This window comes from Lissotriton vulgaris, chromosome 11 (genome assembly GCF_964263255.1).
Source record: "Lissotriton vulgaris chromosome 11, aLisVul1.2, whole genome shotgun sequence".
Taxonomy (NCBI): domain Eukaryota; kingdom Metazoa; phylum Chordata; class Amphibia; order Caudata; family Salamandridae; genus Lissotriton; species Lissotriton vulgaris.
Genome location: NC_141699.1, coordinates 546,875,741 through 546,895,571, shown reverse-complemented (window position 1 = coordinate 546,895,571; position 19,831 = coordinate 546,875,741). Strand labels below are relative to the sequence as shown.

Genomic DNA, 19,831 nt, shown 5'->3' with positions numbered 1-19,831 from the left:
TGCACTACCTTCAAAGACTTCCAGTCAGGTCTCCATTGCAGCATTGGCCTCTCGTAGATCATTTACTTGGCTTTGGAGGGTCTTAGTGTCAAAGTCCACAGAGTTGATAGTGTCTTCGATCACCTTCACTCAGGAGTTCACATTATGTAGATCCACCCTTATCAGAGACACCTCAGTCGTGACTGAATCCATTCATGTTTTCAATGAAGACTTAATTCTCTGGATCACTGCAATTATAACCTGTAGCGTCAAGGATTCCCCTCCCGACTGAGGAGGCCCCATAGGCGACATCTGGTCACGAGCCTTACCACCAGGCCCCCCCAACCTCAGTTAAGACGAAGTGGTCCAGTTTGGTTTGATAGGTGCCTCTCTGGCCCTTACCACCCATCATGGTGTCTCCTTGTTAGGGGCGGAGAATTGTCTCCTCGTAAGGTGGAGGAGAATAGGCCCTGTATAATATGACGGGACAGGGGAGGAGTAGGGTATTCACTGTCGCCTGCCTGTGGGGCAAAGGTACACCACGCGGCCTGTCGGTTTTCCCACCCTGCCAAAGTCAGGCTTCTGCCCACACATAAAGGCGCCTCCACTATAGAATCAGGAGCTTCTTCTTCCAACACTCAACATCCACCAGGAGGCAGGGGGAGGCATTCCAGGAGGGCCCAGGTGCAGGCGCTCAATCCAAGGCCAGCGTTATTGGTTGAAGCTACCCAGGCACTCAGTCAGTATTATGGGGCAGAGGCTTCAATAGAAACAGTGTCTTGTGGGTGAGTGGCACTGTGTTGCACTTACTAGTGCTTTCTGGAATCTTGGCAGACCGATCCAGTCCCCCCCCCCCAGTGAAGTCCAAGAGTGACCAGGAGCCCTGGAATCGCCAGTTTTTTAGGCCTCAATCGCCCCAGATTGCTGCAGTCCCACCTGGGCCCGAAGGCAGTGTTCGAGGCATATGAGCTGCAGATTGTACACTTAGCATTAGATCGCCACCTGGTGTTGGGCTCAAATGATTGCATGTTGTTGTCGTCTTGGAAGAAGTCTTTGTAGTCACGAGATAGGTGACTCCTCCCTTGGACGATAGTGTGCATGGGCATCGGCTCCATCCTTAGATTGTTTTTTTCCGCCACTGGGTTCGGATGCAAATTTTCCTCTCCGGTTCGAAAACCTACTTTTCAAAGACTTCGACGTGCAAAACTTTCTGAAAACAGACTTTAACTTCAATATACATAGACTCGATCTCATCACTTCGATTCCGGTCGTCTACGCGGGCCGTTGGGCCTACCCACGTGGTGAGGCCTACACCTCATGGAAAGGACGCCATTCCAAAAATGCCCCGGGTGTGGAGCAAAATTTCCACACAGCGACCATCACGAGGTGTGTAACCTGTGTTTATCACCTGAACATGACGAGTCGAGCTGCACAGCTTGTGCGTCCTTTCGACCCAAGAAGACCATTCGAGATCGGAGGGCCTGTCGACGCGACATGCAGAGATCAGCTCCGGAACCAGTGGATATCTTCGCCGAAGGTCCATGTGTCCCTGAGGAAGATTCCGGTGATCTCTAGATCGTATCTGAGGCAGACGACTCCAATGACTCCATACCATCAGGTCTACGCATGAGTACGACTGCCCCTACCCCGGCCCCAACACCTAAACCAAAGGCTAAGGTCAAAACTCCGCCTTCGGGCCCAGTCGAGACCAAGACATTGCTTCGAAAGCCCCGCCATCGTGCCCGGCTCCGAAGAAAATATTAAAGCTCCATATCGAGCAAACCGCACGTTCCGATACTTCCAGCTCCCTCGACACCGAAACCAAAAGAAGTCCCGGTTCTGAAAAAGATTCAGAAACCGTCGACTCCTAAAGACAAGACGGCACCGAAACCAATGAAGCCTGATTCCACCCCAAAATCTTTGGTGCCGAAATCAACAAAACCTGTTTCCGATGCCTCCAAGTCCTCGAACCAGGCCTCGACTCCGAAAACAGTGCCTTTGGTACTGAAAAGTACGCCACAGGACTATACCACAACTCCTAAGGCTAAAGACCAGCAGAAACCAGGCCCGGAGCCGAAAAAATCGGTGCCGAAAGCAATTTCTCAAGAAGAAGAGCTTTTTAGACCTGATACTTTGCAAAAAAGGATATACATAGACCCAGAAACAGGACATGTTTCCACCACACCACACAAGAAGAGGAAGTCAGATACAGCATCTACACCTCCAGTGCCTGTCAAGAAGAAGGACTCTGCCACATCTCCTATGCACCCTTCTTCTCCTGTATCTCCTTCTCCTGCTCTCCCTTTAAACATTTCACCTCAAAATTCTCCTTCTCATTCTCCACAACATACACCTCCTCAGGATGCTGATGATGATCAGTATCGCATGAGGGGAGCGAAAGACCCAGATGACCCTTTTCCCTACCCAACAGGTTCACCAGACTGGGAGTAACCAAACCCACAGGATATACCAGATATTCCTGACCCACATATATATCCATCTTAACCTTCTCCTTTAGAAGACAATATTGGTTTGGACACTTAATTAATAGGGCTGCCATCTATCACAATGTCACCATGCATTCAGATGAGGCAGAAGAGGACTTTTTACTAGACACTTTTGAACAATCCCAAAAATCTGTGCAAATACTGCCAATGGTTAAAGGAGTCATTAAACGTGCCCCAGAAGTGTTTAAAGATCCTCTACAGGCTAGAATCATAAACCCAAGGATAGAGAAAAAGTACAGAGCAGCTCCTGGGGATCCTGCTTACATTAAAGGACAGATACCCTTAGACTCCCTAGTAGTTTCAAACGCTAGGAAAAGAGCAAATTCACAAACATCAGGCGAAGCACCACCTCCTAATAAAGAATCAAAGATCATAGATGCTTCAGGAAAAAGAATAGCTGCCCAAGCTAGTAATGCATGGCGCATTGCTAACACACAGGCCCTCCTCACAAGATACAACAAGGCTCACTATGATCAGCTAGAGAAGCTCTTACAACATCTACCTGATCAATATAAGGCACAAGCATATGACCTCATACAAGAGGGTAAGCTTATATCTAATGCCTCCATTAAATGTGCACTAGATGTAGCAGACACTGCATCCAGGGCAATAAACATCAGTGTCCTCCTTAGACGTCACGCGTGGCTACGCATTTCAGGATTTAAGCAAGAGGTACAGACTACTATCTTAAATCAACCATTCAACCAACAACAATTGTTTGTTCCAGAAGTAGACACAGCTCTTGAAAAAATGAAAAAAGACACTTACACACCCAAGTCTATGGGAGCTCTGAAGTCCACCCAAGCAAGAGGCTCCTTTTGTCGCTCCTTCTACCGAGGAGGCTCCAAAAAAGCTGGAGCAGGCAATTCAGCTTCCTTTAAAACAAATACACAAGCATCCTCTAATAAAGGATACTTTAGAGGGGGCTTCAGAGGTAATAACAATAAGGGAAGAGGTTGAGGTAACCACAACAATCGATCCTCTTCCACCACTAAACAGTGACTTCATTCAGCTCTCCCAACAGCATACCACTCCTGTAGGGGGGAGATTAACACAATTCCTACCTGTCTGGAATTCCATCGCAACAGACAAGTGGGTAAGACAGATTATCCAGTATGGTTACTGCCTAGAGCTTACAGCTACCCCTCCAAATATACCACCCAGACAGCGTCCAATGTCCACAGAACATCTAACGCTTCTCCAACAAGAGGTTCTCTCATTGCTACAAAAAGATGCAATAGAGCTAGTTCTATTGCAACATCAAGGAACAGGGGTCTACTCACTCTACTTCCTAATACCCAAAAAGTATGGGACACTAAGACCAATTCTAGATTTAAGGCCTCTCAATCAGTATATACACTCAGATCCTTTTCACATGGTCACTTTACAACGAGGCGATTTCCTCACGACACTAGACCTCAAAGACGCCTACTGTCACATTCCCATACAGCCTTCTCACAGGAAGTATCTCAGGTTTGTGCTAGAGGGACAACACTGTCAATTCAAAGTCCGTCCATGCGGGGTTACAACTGCACCAAGAGTGTTCACAAAGTGCCTAGCAGTAGTAGCATGCAGTCAAAAAACAGTGTCCCAATAGGTAATAATGAACAGTCAATTAAATATGCATGCACATCGCATTGCTAGCAAGGAAAAAGGAGAACACTCTTTGAATTTTAAGACAAGGTAGTAAATCATCTTGTTTTATAATGTAAATTCATGGTCGGTATTATACAGTTATCAGCATCACTGCATAAACTCAATTAGGTGACAACCAAAGAAAAGGTGCTCTACAAAAAGTGACTGTGGTGAAAGTGGCGACGCAAGTGGGGGAGTGAACAGCAGAAACGGCGCACTGTGAAGAGGTGCAAGTAATCTACAGTGGGTGGTTCAGATCATGCGACAAAGTGGGATCACAGATACAAAATTTCATTTCCATTATTTGAACCACATTAGAAAAGTACACCTATTAATAAGCTTCTTCACAGTGCGCCGTTTCTGCTGTTCACTCCCCCACTTGCGTCGCCACTTTCACCACAGTCACTTTTTGTAGAGCACCAAGTTTTCTATGGCTGTCACCTAATTGAGTTTATGCAGTGCTGCTTATAACTGTATAATACCGACCATGAATTTACATTCTAAAACAAGATGATTTACTACCTTGTCTTAAAATTCAATAAGTGCGATGTGCATGCATATTTAATTGACTGTTCATTATTACCTATTGGGACACTATTTTTTGACTTCATCGTCATTACCCAGTCCTAATTAGGTATATGGGTCACACTCCTGTATCGTGTACTAGCAGTAGTAGCAGCACATCTCAGAAGACAACATATCCATATCTTCTCATACTTAGACGATTGGCTCATAAAGGCCAAGTCATTCAACCAGTGTGTTCAACACACACCTAACACAATTCAGACACTGCACAACTTGGGGTTTACAATAAAGCACACCAAGTCACATCTGCAGCCCTCTCATGTATGTCAATACCTAGGGGCTACCATAAATACCAATACAGCTCTAGCTTATCCCAGTCCAGCCAGGATACAGAGCATTCAAGCCTTAGTTGCAAGGTTTCAAAACCAGCACTCTCTCCCAGCCAAAGTGTTCATGCAACTAATAGGCATGATGGCATCTTGCTTTTTTATTGTACCATATGCAAGACTGCAAATGCGCCCATTGCAGGAATGTCTAGCTCATCAGTGGAATCAGGCACAAGGACAACTGACAGACCTGGTGTTGGTGGACAGCAGCACACATCACTCTCTGCAGTGGTGGAACACCAAAAACTTGTCCAGAGGGCGGCCGTTCCTCGAGCCTGTTCCACAAATAGTACTGACAACAGACGCATCCCTGACAGGATGGGGAGCACATCTGCTCCACCACACAACTCAGGGAAGATGGACCACTCAACAAAAATTGCTTTACATCAATCACCTAGAGTTGCTGGCGATTTTCCTGGCACTAAAGTCCTTCCAAGTACACATACAGAACAAAGCTGTCTTAATCCGGACGGGCAACATGACAGCCATGTACTACATACAGACACAAGGAGGCACACATTCCCTGCAACTGTCCCTGCTCGCACAGAACATTTGGAGATGGGCCATTCCACAAAAGATATATCTGCTTGCAGAACACCTTCCAGGAGTTCACAATCAGATAGCCTTTCTGTTAAGTCGTCAGACACAACAGATTCACGAATGGGAACTACATCTGCAAGTTCTTCAACCATTCTTTCACAAGTGGGTTCATCCAGGCATAGACCTGTTTGCCACACACGAAAACGCAATATGCCCAACCTTCGCCACCAGGTTTCCACACTCGTTGTCCAAGGGCAATGCGATATAGATGAACTGGTCAGGCAGATTTGCGAACGCTTTTCCATCCAACCCCACTAATACCACTAGTGGTACGCAAGCTCAGACAACAGTCTCTCAAACTGATCCTGGTAGCTCCCACATGGGCACGCCAACAGTGGTTCACCACACTGCTGGAACTCTCTCTAGTTCCACACCACAAACTGTCTCTGACACATCAATGCTAAGGCAGAACCATGGAGACATCGGGCATCCAGATCCAAGTCAACTGAATCTGGCGATCTGGCTCCTGAAGTCCTAGAGTTTGATTACCTTAACCTGCCACCAGACTGTATGAATATCATTAAAGAAGCCAGAAGACCTACTACTAGAGCTTGCTATTCTGCTATATGGAAAAGATTTGCCATTTACTGCAATAATATTCAATTTGATCCTTTAGATGCTTGCATCCAAAATATTATCTGTTACCTTCTCCATTTACAAAGATGTAATCTAGCTTATTCATCTATACCTTTGCATTTTGCAGCCATTGCCGCATATCTACAAAACAGTATCAGCAATAAACGCTTTTATGGAAGGATTAAAAAGAATTATTCCTCCTAGGTTACCACCCTCTCCAGTGTGGAACCTAAACATTGTTCTTACCAGGCTCATGGGACCCCCTTTTGAACCTTTACTCTAATATGAACTACAATTTCTCACATGGAAAACAGCTTTCCTCGTTGCTATTACCTCTCTTAGAAGAGTTAGTGAGATCCAAGCTTTCACTATACAAGAACCTTTCTTACAATTACACCGTAACAAAGTGGTTCTAAGAACTAATCCTACATTCCTTCCTAAAGTAATTACTCCTTTTCATCTAAACCAATCTGCTGAGTTACCAGTGTTTTTTCAAAACCCAGACTCGGTGGCAGAAAGAGCTTTACACACACTAGACGACAAAAGAGCTCTTCTCTATTACATAGATAGGACCAAGTCCTTTCACAAAACAAAGCAACTATGTGTAGCCTTCTCTCCACCCCATAAAGGCAATCCCATTTCTAAATCAGGAATTGCAAGGTGGATTGTTAAATGTATACAAATATGCTATCACAAAGCAAAACGCACATTAACAATTCATCCAAGTGCGCACTCCACACGCAAACTAGGAGCCTCCATGGCTTTCTTAGGAAACATTCCCTTAGAAGACATCTGCAAGGCAGCAACATGGTCTACAACACACACCTTCACTAAACACTACTGTGTTGATGTGCAAGCCAAGCTGTCCTTAAAACTCTCTTTCAAACTACTGCAACAGTCACAGGTGACCACCGCTAGGGGAGACACTGCTGCACAATGGATGCTAAGTGTACAATCTGCAGCTCATATGCCTCGAACGGAAAATGCTACTTACTAGTTTCATCTGTTCTTGGCATGTAGAGCTGCTGATTTATACATGCCCTCCCGCCTCCCCGGGACCTGTGTCTGTTACAGTTTTATCTTAATTAGATATTCACGCATGGACATCCTTTCTTCTTTCTACTAACTCCATCATTTCCCATCATGGCGAAAAACAATCTAAGGTTGGAGCCGATGCCCATGCGTACTATCGTCCAAGGGAGGAGTCGCCTATTTCGTGACTACAAAGACTTCTTCCAAGACGACAACAACATGCAATCATCAGAGCCCAACACCAGGTGGCGATCTAATGCTAAGTGTACAAATCTGCAGCTCTACATGCCAAGAACAGATGCATACTGGTAAGTAGCATTTTCCTTCTGCTCTTCCGTCAGCCCGCAGCTGTCACCTGATCGACAGCGGGTATTGCAGGGGTGGAGGACACACCTTGGGAGCACTGCTCTGCTCTGTCGAGACCCACTCGCCGCTCCGGCTGCACAGCCCAGGGCCATTAGAGCGAAGACACGATCGCCGCTGCCTCGCCTGCAGTGTCCCAGCAGCCGCAAGCAATGTGAGGGCAGAGCCGCATGCTACAGGCCAGGCCGCAATGGATCCAAGCCCTTAGCTGCCATTTCTTCCTGCACTGCTGGGCTCATTCTGTTCCCCTCTGCAACGCTATCAAGCCACCATCATTCGATCGCTGCGAGGGGATGGATCAATGACAGATTAGTCGTGGAGATTCCAACCGGGTATTGGAGCCGTTCACCAAGTGACCTTCTTCATTGCTGGCTGACTACATGATTTTTGTTACAGCAGCTGTGAGAAGCTGTGTCTGGTCCCGCCAGGTTGGTGGGTGCCAAAGGTTGGGAATGTGTGGGCCGACAGACAATGAGTAACAGAGTATCTAAATTCATCATTTTCCCCTCCTATTCGCTGTTTACATGGGGCCCTTTGCGCAGTGAGTGAGAGATCACCATAGAATCAGGGGAATTCCCCTAAGCGGAGAGGTGCACCAGATTAGCTTATATGCAGAGGACATAATGGTCATGCAGGACAACCCCTGTGAGAGCTTGGCCCATTTTGTAAAAGAACTAGAAGAGTTTGGGGAGGTATCTGGATTCCGAATGAACCTCTACAAGTCCCAGGGCCTCTACATCTCGGTTCCCACTCCTAAAGTCGAGGTTTTGAAACAGACCTATACAATCTGCTGGGCGACGGAGTCCATCCCATAACTGGGAGTTCAACTATGCCCGACGCTGGAGAGAACAAACATCCTAAATTACAGAGAGCTGACGAAACGAGTACGCAGCGAGCTGGACCAATGGTGGTATTATTCGCTATCCCAGCTAGGCCGCACCGCAGCCTTAAAGATGGCCAACCTGCCTAGAATACTCTTCCTATTCCAGGCTTTGTCCTTGATTTCCCCGGCGGGCATGATCTCGACCATGAAGGCCGCGCTCCATTACTTTATCTGGGCGTGCAAACGGTCCAGGATGAACAAAGCTGGCTTCCCCAAGCGGAGGGTGGACTCAGATGCCTTGCACACTGTCTGTTCCTGGATAGGGCTTGAGCAGGGACCACGTTGGAGAAGGTTCCTTTCCTCCTGTGGTCACATCGGGCACCCAGCCTCTATATCTCTCCCGTCATGAGCTCCCTGCTGAAGGTGTGAGGCTGGTGCACTCGCAAAGGAAGATTGATCACCTTTCCTTTCCTTCTAACCCCGGTCGTCGACAATCCTGCTTTCACGCCCGGCACTGGTTCATCCTTCCGGGTGTGGCGAGAAGCAATTTGCAGAGCGGCAGAGCACTTCTTTGACCTGGAGGGCCCCATTCCCTTTAGCACTCTGAAGAAGGACTACTCTTTCTCTGAGGATAAACAGTTCCGATACCTCCTGATTAGACACTAGCTACTGCACCCACCAGTTTGAGTGGGATCAGAGCGACCACTGACGCCATACAAGAAGTGTCTCCTAGACCAACGCCTCATCTCTGAACTATACGCCCTCCTCCGACCCTCACTGACTGAGGACAAATGCCCAGCCCAGAGTCGGTGGGAAGCAGAATTAGGACGCCAACTCTCACAGAAGAAGTGGCATAGCATATTCCAAGGAGCGAGGCATACCACCTTGAACTCATCGAGCACCGAAACAGCTATAAAAATCACCTCATATTGGTACCTAACCCCAGTAAGGCTTCACCGGGGGAACCCAGCTCGCAGGAACAACTGTTGGTGTCAGTGTGGGGCAAAGAGCATGCTCACCCACATACTCTGAGACTGCCCAAAGATACTATTGCTCTGGAACTCGGTCCTCGACGATATTGATACCCACTTCTCCACTCAGCCTCTTAGATTTCCATTGTAATGTAATGTAATGTAATGTAAAAGAGCATTTGTACCGCGCAGCAGCCACTCCAAGGAGCATCAAGGCGCCAGATACTGATCCAGAGATGTAGGGAACAGGTTGGGCGTAGATGGAAGCTCACCCAACTGTTACACTAGGGCTCTAACACAGGTGTCCTGTAGCTTGAAAACCCAGGTTTTCAGTCCCTTTCTGAATTCTTTTTCATTGTCTAGGGCACGTAGAGAGGGTGGAAGAGTGTTCCAGGCTTTTGCTCCGAGTACTGGGAGGGATTTGCCACCTCTTGTGCTAAGCCTGAACCTAGGTACTGACAGGAAATTTGAGCTGGATGATCGGAGATTGCGTGAAGGGTGGTATCTGGCAAATCTCTGCTGTAGGTATTTTGGTCCAAGGGCATGGGCAGCTCTAAAGGTAATAATCAATATTTTAAAAAGGACTCTTTTATTTATTGGGAGCCAATGCAGTGTATTTAGTGCTGATGATGCGGAGGATTTCCTCGGCCATTTGAGGACTAACCTAGCTGCGGCATTTTGTACCATTTGAAGTTTGTGTGGTGGTTTTAGTAGTACCTGCATATAGACTGTTACAATAGTCTATCCTCGACGTCACTAAAGCAACTGTTACCGTCTTCCTAGCCTCTAGTGGGAGAAGGTCGAAAAACTTCCTGAGTCCTTTAATGATGGCAAAGCAGTTCCCTGCGACCTTCAGGGCTTGCTACTTGAAAGATAGGTTGCTGTCAAATGTGATCCCTAAGTTTCGTGCCGATTGAGTTGTATTTGGTGGGATTTCTGCCTTTTCCGGCCACCAGGTTTTGGGCGTGAAGTTGTTATTTGAGCCCATAGGCACGATTTCTGTCTTGCCTGTATTGCATTTTAGATGATTGGCTTTCATCCAGTTGAATGTAGCAGTGAGGCAGCCTTTAAGTTTTTCTTCCCATTCCTGTGTGTCTTTGTCCAGGACCAATATCAATTGAGTGTCGTCGGCATAGGCCACAACATCAATTCCAAATGACGATATTAGTTTAATTAAAGGGGCAGTGTAAACATTAAACAGTGTTGGGCTAAGGCTCGAGCCCTGTGGAACGCCCATCTTTATTAGTTTTTCCTTAGAGCGAAATTCGCCAAGGGTGACTACTTGTCTCCTGTCACTCAGGAAGTTTTTGATCCATTCCAACACTGTACCAGAGATGCCAGATGTTTCAAGTCTATTAATCAGGATGGCATACGACACGGTGTCGAAGGCCGCCGACAGGTCTAATAAAATCAGGACGGCCTTCTTACCCTGGTCTAGTGCCATACGGATGGTATCTGAGGTGAGCAGGAGGGCAGTTTCCGTGGAGTGGAGTACACTCTCTTAGTCTCCCTAACTCGCTCACTTATCCCCATACATCACATAGGGGACGCCATATAGTTATAGTGCTGGGGTACGTTCATCAGACCATTATATCACTTTGGGGGTCCACCACCACACCGACACACCTGGGGTGGCTACAATGCCTCTGGGGCATGCTGGGGATGGAAAAACTCACCTTTACGCCCACATCCTGGGGCGGTACATTCAAAATTACCTGGCAACCTTTTATAGCCCTGTTATCCCAGGAATTTAGAGAGCTGTCCTGACCGCACTACTTGGGATTACTAGGACTCATTGATCCAGACTCAGACGAACCAGTGGATGGCATTGAAGGAGCGACTCATAATCAGAATCCTCAACACCGCACATCACACAGCTTTTGGTACTGGGGAAGGGTGGGAGGGAGTTCTTAGGGAGGGGGGTTCTCTTTTTCCCTTCTTTTCTTTTGATTTAAAAGTTGCACTCTGCACTGGCGATGCCGAGGGGCTACCTCTATCACCAAGAATTGTTACTATTTTGAGCACAGCTGTGGCAATAAACAGATTTAAACCATAAATACATTGTTACAAAGTTGTTTGATGTTAATAAGGTTTTTTTGCCACTACATTTTTAACAGAAGTGTGCCTTTGGCGTTCAGCTCCCAAAGAAAGAAGGAAGGCATATTATTCAGTGACATGCTGTCAGTCTTTTCATTAGATTTGTACATAAAATAAAAAGGTATGATGTAGGCATAATGCTTTGGAATAGAGGATCCTTCCTCACTTTTTTCACCCCTGTTTTCACTTCCTATTTTCTTTCTCCTACTCTTAGCCTGCCCCTTATAGCCCATCTCTTAAGCATCCTTGTTTCGTTCATCCCCAGTTTCTGTAATTTTGTGCCCCAATTCTCATCCTTTCTTCACACCCTCAATGATTTCTTATATTCCCTCCACTTATGTGCAGCAAACTGCCCCCCCCCCCCCCCCAACCTCTCTCCTCCCTGTGTATTGTCCTCCTCAAAGGGCCCAGTCTTGTCCTCTGCATGCAAGGCTCTCCTATCAGGCCCCCTCTGAGTTTCTTCTGTACAGTTCTTCCCCCACAGAGCTCCCAATGCAGTTTGGAATCTCCAGAATGATGGCCTGACCTTCTTAAAGCACCTAGAATGTAAAACCGATGAAGGGGGTGGACGTTTAGGGGGATGCACTAGTTTAAATATGGATGTTGGAAAATTAACCTTTCTGCAGGGTCAACCCAGATTGTTTTTTTTCCTTTGTGGTTGCTATAGAACTGTGTACACGTTACCCCTGCTAACCAGTTGTAAAGTACGGTTGCTTCTCCTTTCAACATGGTAAACATTGGCATACCCCTAATTGGCATATTTAACTTAACTATAAGTCTCTCTAGTACATAGTACAAAGGGTTACGCAGGGCCTGGAAGTTAAATGTCATAAGTGGACTGCAGCAGTCATTGTACCATCCAGTACAGTAACAATGTAAACATGACTGCTCGCCTTCCACTAGTAGCGTGGCTTTGCAGTCTTTATCTGCAAATTCGACCAACCAAAATAACCCCTGTTGACAGGCTTAAACCTTCCCTATAAATATGTATAAGTCACCGCTAAGTAGACCTTTTTCGCCATTAGGCAGGGTGCAAGGCATTTAAATGTTGGATAAGTAAATGTTTAATGTTAAACATGTTCTTAAATGTAAAGTGCCCTAAAAGCTGTTTCACTGGAACAGGGTTGGCTGTTCCGTAGGAAAGCATTTAGACAAAATATTCAGTTTAATAAATGTTATCTCCATCCAGAAAACGTCTATAAATTAGGTTTTTGGACTTTTTGAAATACTTATTTTCAAGTTCAATTCACTGGTGAAGTCTAGTTAGTAATACATATTTTGAAATGACTTTTAAAAAGTTACCTTGGCCCTGCCTGAAGTTCCTGGAAAATACATCAACATTTTGCTCTCCTGCTTATGACATTGGGTGATTACCATTTGAAAAGGCATGAATGTCGTGTGAACTTGCTTCCAGGAGCTAATAGGCTGACCTGAATGGGCAGAGATGAAGCACCCGAACCAGACAAAATATATGAGGTGGGGCGGGGAGGATCCTTTCTACATTAAAGTGTCGAATCCTGCTTGCATTTAACATCCTGCCTAATAACTCTGCTGGGCTTTGCTATATGACACTTGGAACGCCCCTCATAGAGGCCTCCCCTGTCACAGGCAAATGTTAGCTGACAGGTGGGCAGGGCTCTTTTTGTGTCCCACTGACTAGACCTGCCCCAATCATAGTGGGCCTCTTTATGACATTGCAGTGCGACCGGCTATTTGACAGGTCGGATGGGTTTACATATAACATTTGAGGCTCACTTCAAAGGAGGGAAATGGAATGCCCAAACAGTTTGTGTGTATCTGTCTGGTTGCTGAAAGCTCAGCTTTGTTCAACCAGTCTTCTGTCATTGAGTGTTCTGGGATTGCAAGGACCTTCTCAAACTGGATTTTAGAATTAGATGTGGGAGGGCACTAGGATTACTTACCATAGTACACTCCACCCTCATACATACACACACCCAGTCCCCAGAGCTTACGTTTAGTGTGGCTGTAGACTTCACCCATCTTGAAAATCCCAGAGTGGGTAGGGTTAGCCTTGGGAATCTTTACCCCATTGGTTAGGGTGTGCCCTGGGGTAATTCCCACAGACTAGCTCGCACCAGGCATTATTTGGACATCTCCAGGCACCCACTTCAGGACACTCCTGGACCTGGGAAAAACAGAAGAAGACTGGACCTTCTGTCTGAGAAATTAGATGGGCCTAAAAAACTGGACTACACTTCCTCATGTACCCAGGACAAATGAGAGGCCTCCAAGGGTCATAAGGTTGACCGATGTTTAAAACCAGAGGGACACAACAAGCTACAAGAGTCCGTTTCCTGTAACTGCCCAGCTGACCAGTGGTAACTAGACCTGGAATTGGACTTCCTTAATGCCTGTTCCTGCCACCCCATGAGCCGCTAAGTACCTCCCCATAGGTTCTGGGGTGGGGTTTGCTTTAGAATAGTAGTCTTGTGAGGAAAGGGCCCTAAAGTCACATGGTAAAATCTTTTTCCAGAAAAGACCTTTTATTTAATGTATACAGCCAGCACTCCATCACAGTCGTCATCAAATTCAGTGGCACCTTTGTGCTTCTTAGCACTTTTTCTGTTTAACGCTTTAAAAATTGCTTGTATTGGATGTTTGTCATTTTGGCTTCATTTTGTTTATTACATGTTACTATATTTTTCTTTTTTAGATTTTGCATTTTTATTTTATTACTGTTTTAGTACTGCATAAATACATTACACGTTGCCTCTAAGGTAAGTCTGTCCACTCTGTGCCACAGCTGTCAGGTGGTCAGATTAATTCAATGACTTTAAGGGTTCATCCCGAAAAGGATTGTGATTATTATTCAAGGTGGGTAGTCATTCACCCCAAATAATAATCCCATTTCTTGCAGTTATCACTTGGCCTCTAATAACCCAGTTTCTTACATCCCCCCTTAATGGCAGTTCAATCAATCAATCAAGAAATTTGTATAACGCGCTACTCACCCGGCGGGTCTCAAGGCGCTTGGGGGAGAGGGGTCCGCTACTGCTCGAACAGCCAGGTCTTGAGTTGCTTCCTTAAGGAGAGGTGGTCTTGGGTCAGACGGAGGTGGATGGGGAGGGAGTTCCAAGTCTTGGCCGCCAGGTCGGAGAAGGATCTTCCTCCCAGTTGTCCCTTTGGAGAATTTTACAGTTGAAATCTTGGCCTCTGTTGACTTTTACTGAAAGTCTCAGTAAGGTATGATCAACTCCTCATCCTTTTCTCCCTCTTTTCCCCTCCACAAATGCCCATCCTCCCCAACACTCGCACACCAACCACCTAAAGTTCCTTGTTATCCTCTGCCTACTTTACTAAAACTGTTTCTAGACGTTCCTTACTGGTTCTAGATGCTGTGCTGTATGGGAATATTTTGATGGATACTTCTGCCTGTGGATTCCTCACCTTTTGAATACCCCCTGCGCCAGCATTCCGCTGGAAAATTCTTTCCTAGCTCTCCCACGTCGACTAGGACATCACAATGGACAGGCTCCCCTCACAGCACCATATAACGTAATCGGAGCCACAAAAGGCCCTCGTCAGCGTGCTGACGCTAGTTCCCTGTTTTCCGCGCCGTCGATGCTTAACGGTTTTTCAAGGGTCTCTCCATTTTCTTCTAAAGAAAACTTTGTACCTCTTGATTGTTCCTGATGGCTACTTATAGGAAGACAGGATTTAAACCCTGCAGAGAGTGTGGCAGGCATATGTCTATCACAGACCCGCACAATGACTGCCTTTGGGGCCTATCTTCGGACCACGACGTCGAGGAATGCCGAAGCTGCAGGAAGATGAATCCAAATCGACTAAAGAGCGTGAAGCCAAGTTGTTTATGGCCTAAGCCAAGAAGGTGAAGAGAGGTAGGAAGAGGGCGAAGTCTTCATCTTCTCACACTTCGAGGTCGAAGAAGCATAAGATATCCAAGAGAAGACATGCCTCTCGATATCGTTCTTCGATGTCGAGGTCACCAACTCTGGCTGAGCGTCCTCGGAGGAAGGACTTTATTTCTCCATCTCCTTCTCCTCAAGAGACCCCGGTACCATCTCCGGCTACGGCGTCGCCGGCTTCGGATGCTTCTTTGCAGCATGAAGTTTCAGCGGCGTAACCGGCGCCTGGTGAGTCCTCTCCAGTCCGTGAGACATCACCTGTGCAGGCGCCATCCCCGTCTCCGCAGGCTCCAGTTCGACCTCAGGTGACTCCTCTTCAGGAAGGTACGGATCCATATCCTCCTTTTCCTGCTCCTGGGTCTGATTCTTTGCATTTCCTTAATGTGATGTTTGGAATGTTTGCCAGAGCCTCGTCTCCATCCGGCGCGCCTTCGGGCACCGTGGGTCCTTTGGCTTTCAACCTGGGTGTTCCTCAGCTCTATTCCCAGGCTCCTTTCATGCCATTCTTGCAGTCGACTCCGACTTGGCATTTCCCGGTGCCGAGATCCACCACTGCGGCTCCTCGGACTCCTTCGGCTGCTGAGTTGGCTCCACCTCGAGTTCGATCGACTTCAAGGCCGAGGCTCGTCCATCGACGCCGTTGATGTCATCAATGGCGCCGCCTGTGGCTCCACCATTGCCGTTACCTAAGCAACACTCCAGGAGAGAGGCGCAGAGGCTCCTCGAAGAGGAGGAATATTTACAAATCAGGAGGAAGGGGAAATTGTGGACTCTATGGACAAGTTTGAAGGCCTTCATGAAGCCTTGTGTCCTCGATACTTCCCCTGAATATAATCTTCCTTCTGCAAGTGGAGGTATTGTATAGGACATTGCTCCATACCATGTGGTTATAAGGAAGGCGGCTGATTTATTGGGTTTATTATTTATTTATTAGAGGAGATAAAGTCCAACATTCTTACAGAAGTTTTAAACCCATCTTCATCAACCACTGAGCTGTTGCTTCCTTTTACGGATGCTTTAACTGAACCAATCCTGGAGGTGTGGCAGAAACCTTTATCAGCTCTGGCTATCTCTCGTTCCACTTCGAGAAGGTACAGGTCTGCCCCAGTGATCCAGCTTTTTTGTCATCGCATCCTATGAAGGAAAGTTTGGTTGTCCAAGCTTTTTGTTCGAAGCCGTCTTCTGGCTCCTTCCCTACTATTCTGGGTGATGGGGATTCTAAGAGGATGGAGCAAGCGGCAAAGAAGGTGTTTTCTTCTGCTAGTATGGCTCTTAAGTCCACTAATGCATCTTGCCTTCTTGGACGATATATCCATGCCTTGATGGACTCAGTTGTACAATTGGCCCCAAAATTGCCTGAATAAGATCGTGCTAATTTCTTGGAAGTCCTTACGGTTTTGCAGGATGCAATACGTCGGGTGATTCAATCAGGCATGGACACTGCAGACTCTGTGGCTCCTGTGATTGGGTCTTCTGTGGCTGCAAGGAGACAAGCATGGCTTAGATCATCTGATTTCCCAGCTGATGTTCAGGCGACTTTGCTGGATTTGCCCTTTGATGGGTCAAAGCTCTTTGGTTCAAAGGCGGACTCAGCTTTAGTACGTTTTAAAGGCAGCAGGGCTACTGCAAGATCTCTAGGCCTCCAGGTGCAGTCCAGAGGATATGGTTACAAACGGTATCGTGGTTTTAGGAGATCTGCTTCCTTTCGTGGCCGCCAGCAATCTCACCTGGGCCAGCAACAACAAAATCCCTTGTCCAAATCATACAGAGGGAAGAATAAAAGAGGCCTTAGGGGTGCAAATCGACAACAATCCTCCTCTTCTTCCTCTACCACCCCTCCCCCCACCGTTGGTACAACAGGAAAGCAGTGCTAGATCCCCCATCTTAGAACATGTTGGTCCGGTTGGAGGTCGGGTGTCGCACTTTCTACAAGATTGGAGACTGATCACTTCTGATCGTTGGGTGTTGAATCTTGTAGAGAATGGGTGCACCCTCCCCTTTTTGGAGTTTCCTCCTCCTTACCCTCCTCGCCAGGGTGGGTGTTCAGAGGACCACTTACTACTTTTACAGCAGGAGATTCTTACATTGCTTCAAAAGGGTGCGATAGAGGTGGTTCTGGAGCAGGAAAGGGGTCAGGGTTGCTACTCCCGGTATTTCCTGATTCCCAAAAAGGACGGTCGATTGAGACCAATCTTGGACCTCAGGATTTTGAACCTTTACCTCAGGCAGGAGAAGTTCAAAATGTTGACCTTGGCACAAGTTCTTCTTGCGCTGCAACAGGAAGATTGGATGGTGTCCATCGATCTGCAGGATGCGTATTTTCATCTTCCCATCCTAAGGTCGCATTGGAAGTATCTCCGGTTCACCGTTGGATCGCAACACTACCAGTTTGCAGTGCTTCTGTTCGATCTTACTTCCGCCCCTCGAGTCTTTACAAAGGTGATGGCGGTGGTTGCAGCTCATCTCAGAAGGTCAGGGGTTCCTGTTTTCCCCTATTTGGACGACTGGCTGTTGAAAGCGGAGTCTCCGGAGTTGGTTTCGCGCCACTTGCAAGTGACAACTCATCTGTTGTTTAAATTGGGTTTTTCGATAAATGTACCCAAATCTCACCTGGTGCCTTTTCAGAGTAGCCTGTTCATAGGGGCAATACTGGACACTTCTGTGTCGAGCATACCCGCCTCCGCAGAGGATTCTCGACATACAGGAGAGGATTCCTTTATTTCACTATGGAGCAGTTGTTTCAGTCCTGCAGGATCTTCGCCTGCTCGGTCTGTTTGCTTCCTGCATTCTGTTGGTCAACCATGCACGCTGGCAAATGAGGGCACTCCAGTGGTGCCTCAGCAGGCAGTGGTATCAGCACAACGGAGCTCTTGGGTAGACTATTAGAATCTCCAGAGAAGCTGCAGCAGAGCTGTCTTGGTGGAGTGTGCAGGGCAACCTGTCGCAATGAAAGCCCTTTAAGTCTCCTCTGCCGGTGGCCACAGTGATCACAGATGCCTCCACTCTAGGGTGGGGTGCTCATCTGGGGGATCTGGCGGTCAAAGGTCTTTGGTGTCCAGAGGAAAGTTGCTTCACATCAACCTGTTGGAATTGCGGGCGATACTTTTGGCACTAAAGGCTTTCCTTCCTTCCCTTCGCGGTCAGTCGGTTCAGATCCTGACGGACAACACTACCGCATTGTGGTACATCAACAAGCAGGGAGGTGTAGGGTCATATCGTCTCTGCCGAGAGGCTCTGCGACTCTGGTCCTGAGCTTAGGGCCAACGGATTTGTGTGTTTCCAAATCATCTGGCCGGTGTGCTGAATATTCGCGTGGACAGTCTGTCGGCGATACTCGGCCGATCAGGAGTGGCGGCTTCATCCGGAGGTGGTCCATCGCATCTTACAGATGTGGTGTTCTCCTCGGTTGGACCTGTTTGCCACTCACGAGAACGAGCACTGCCCGTTGTTCTGCAATCTCCTGTATCCGATCCAGGGGGCGCCGGGGGCGCGTTTCAGATACATTGGAGCTCACAACTCCTTTACGCGTTTCCCCCCCATACCCTTGATTCCTCAGGTTCTGTGGAAGATTCGCCAAGACCGGGCCCAAGTTATACTGATCGCCCGGATTGGCCAAGAAGGGTGTTGTACACAGAACTACTTTGCCTCTCGTCGCACCCTCCGCTCCTTCTCCTTCTCAGGGCAGACCTCCTCTCGCAGTTGCAGGGGCAGGTTCTACACCCCCACTTCCAGAGCCTGCACCTTCATACATGGAGATTGAACGAGGTAACCTGAGTTATTTCTCTCTCCCTCCAGAGATAGTGGATGTTATTTTATCATCAAGGCGACACTCCACTAAGTCTATTTACTTTTCCAGATGGTCCAGATTTGTAAAGTGGTGCGGAGAGAGAGACATTGACCCTTTGAAGGCCCGCTTGTCTAATATTTTGGAGTTTTCACTTTCTTTAGCACAGCAAGGTTGTGCTGTGACCACTGTTAAGGGCTATTTATCGGCTTTGTCAGCTTTTTTATTTTTGCCTGACCAGCCGTCTTCATTCAAGTCCCCCATTGTCATGAGGTTCATTAAAGGCCTAACAAATAAGTTTTCTCCCACACCTTTCATTATGCCTCAGTGGGATTTGAATCTCGTACTTACTTTTTTAATGGGTTCTCCGTTTGAGCCTCTTCACTCTTGCCCGTTTAGGCTTCTTTCTTTTAAAACGGTTTTCTTGATGGCCATTACCTCGGCTAGGAGGGTAAGTGAGCTTCAGGCTCCTAGTTCGAAACCTCCTTTCCTGACCATTCATGCGGCTAAGGTGGTTCTAAGGACCAGGATTGCTTTCCTTCCCAATTTGGTTACCCCTTTTCATTCTGGACAATCCATTACTTTACCCACCTTCTATCCTCCCCCTCACCCTTCCAAGGAGGAAGAGAGACTGCATCGGTTGGACCCTAAGAGGGCTGTCCGCTT

The 19,831-nt window shown here is 47.2% G+C and overlaps 1 protein-coding gene across 4 annotated transcripts in view; it reads left to right on the top strand.

The window, feature by feature from the left end:
- Positions 1–19,831, top strand: part of CHMP7 (charged multivesicular body protein 7) — a 112,585-nt gene that overhangs the window by 88,965 nt on the left and 3,789 nt on the right. The window lies entirely within an intron of this gene.